This window comes from Arachis hypogaea, chromosome 12 (genome assembly GCF_003086295.3).
Source record: "Arachis hypogaea cultivar Tifrunner chromosome 12, arahy.Tifrunner.gnm2.J5K5, whole genome shotgun sequence".
Lineage (NCBI taxonomy): Eukaryota > Viridiplantae > Streptophyta > Magnoliopsida > Fabales > Fabaceae > Arachis > Arachis hypogaea.
This window is the reverse complement of record NC_092047.1, coordinates 70457373-70459329: the sequence shown is the minus strand read 5'-3', so window position 1 is coordinate 70459329 and position 1957 is coordinate 70457373. Positions and strand designations below refer to the sequence as shown.

At 31.1% G+C, this 1957-nt stretch overlaps 1 non-coding gene across 1 annotated transcript; it reads left to right on the top strand.

The window, feature by feature from the left end:
- Positions 1–315: 315 nt before the first annotated feature.
- On the top strand, positions 316–423 carry LOC112731755 (small nucleolar RNA R71). Its single transcript, XR_003167518.1, has one exon. It is a non-coding gene; the product is annotated as a small nucleolar RNA R71 (small nucleolar RNA).
- The last annotated feature ends 1534 nt before the right edge of the window (positions 424–1957 follow it).

Below are 1957 nucleotides of genomic sequence, written 5' to 3'. Positions count from 1 at the left end.
TAGTACTGTTGGATGCAGTTTGCAATCCATTCAGACTCTGAGAATCATATTGACTTGCTGAGTCAATATTTTTTTCTGAGCCAATATGGCATTCAGAGTATCAATTTCAAGAACTCCCTTCTTCTGAGGCGTCCCATTGTTCACAGGATTTCTCTCAGAGGTGTACATGAACTGGTTATTTACAACCATTTCAATGAGTTCCTGAGCTTCTGCAGGGGTTTTCAGATGAAGAGATCCTTCTGCAAAATGGTCCAATGATATTTTTGACAACTCAGACAGACCATCATAGAATATACATATGATGCTCCATTCTGGAAGCATGTCAGTAGGACACCTTTTGATCAGTTTCTTATATCTTTCCCAAGCTTTATAGAGGGACTCACCTTCCTTCTGTCTGAAGGTTTGGATTTTCTCTCTAAGCTTGCTCATCTTTTGAGGTGGAAAGAATTTGGCCAGGAAAGCACTGACGAGCTTATCCCAAGAGTTTAGGCTATTCTTAGGTTGTGAATCCAACCATGTTCTAGCTCTGTCTCTTACAACAAAAGGGAAAAGCAGAAGCCTGTAGACCTCGGGATCAACTCCATTGGTCTTGACAGTGTCACATATTTGCAAGAATTCAGCTAAAAACTGATGAGGATCTTCCATTGGAAGTCCATGAAACTTGCAATTCTGCTGCATTAGAGAAACCAATTGAGGCTTAAGCTCAAAGTTGTTTGCTCCAATTGCAGGGATTGAGATGCTTCTTCCATAGAAATTGGAAATTGGTGTAGTGAAATCACCAAGCACCTTCCTTGCATTGTTGTTGTTGGGTTCGGCCATAGCTGTTTTCTCTGTTTCGAAAATTTCAGTTAGGTCCTTTTAAGAGTATTGTGCTTTGGCTTCTCTTAGTTTCCTCTTAAGAGTCCTTTCAGGTTCAGGATCAGCTTCAACAAGAATGCCTTTATCCTTGTTCCTGCTCATATGAAAGAGAAGAGAACAAAGAAAATATGGAATCCTTTATGTCACAGTATAGAGATTCCCTTATGTGAGTAGAAGAAGAGAAGAATAGAAGAAGGAGAAGAGAAAAATTCGAACACGGAGAAAAAGAGGGGGTTCGAATTATGAGTAGAAGAGGAGTGTTAGTAAATAAATAAATAAATAGAAAGAGATGAGAGGGAGAGAATTCGAATTTTAAATTAAAATAAAAGGAAAATATTTTTGTTTTTATTTTAAATATTTGTTAAAAGTCGAAACTAAGAAGGAAAATTAAAATGAAATTTAAAACAATTAGTTAATGAAAAGTAATTTTGAAAAAGAGGTTAGTGATTTTCGAAAATAAGAGAGAAAGAAAAGTAGTTAGGTAGTTTTGAAAAAGATAAAAATTAGAAAACTTTTTAAAATCAAACAAAAAGTTAAGTAGTTAATTGAAAAAGATTTGAAAATCAAATTTGAAAAGATAAGAAGTTAGAAAAGATTTTGAAATCAAATTTTGAAAAAGATATGATTGAAATATATGATTGAAATTTATTTTGAAAAAGATTTGAAAAGGGAATTAAAAAGTTTTTAATTTTGAAAAATTAAAGTTGATTACTTGACTAACAAGAAACTAAAAGATATGATTCTAAAATTTAAAGATTGAACCTTTCTTAATAGGCAAGTAACAAACTTTAAAATTTTTGAATCAATCACATTAATTGTTAGTAAAGAATTTGAAATTATGAAATGAAATTAAGAAAAAGATTTTGAAAATCATTTTTTTAAAAGTTTTCGAAAATATTAAGAAAAAAAGATGAGAAAGATTTGATTTTTGAAAAGATAGGATTTTTAAATTGAAAATTTGACTCGACTCATAAGAAACAACTAAATTTTAAAAATTTTTGACTAAGTCAAACCAAATTTTCGAAATTTATTTGTAAATAAGGGAAAGATATTTTTTATTTTTGAATTTTTAATAATGAGAGAGAAAAACATAAAAATG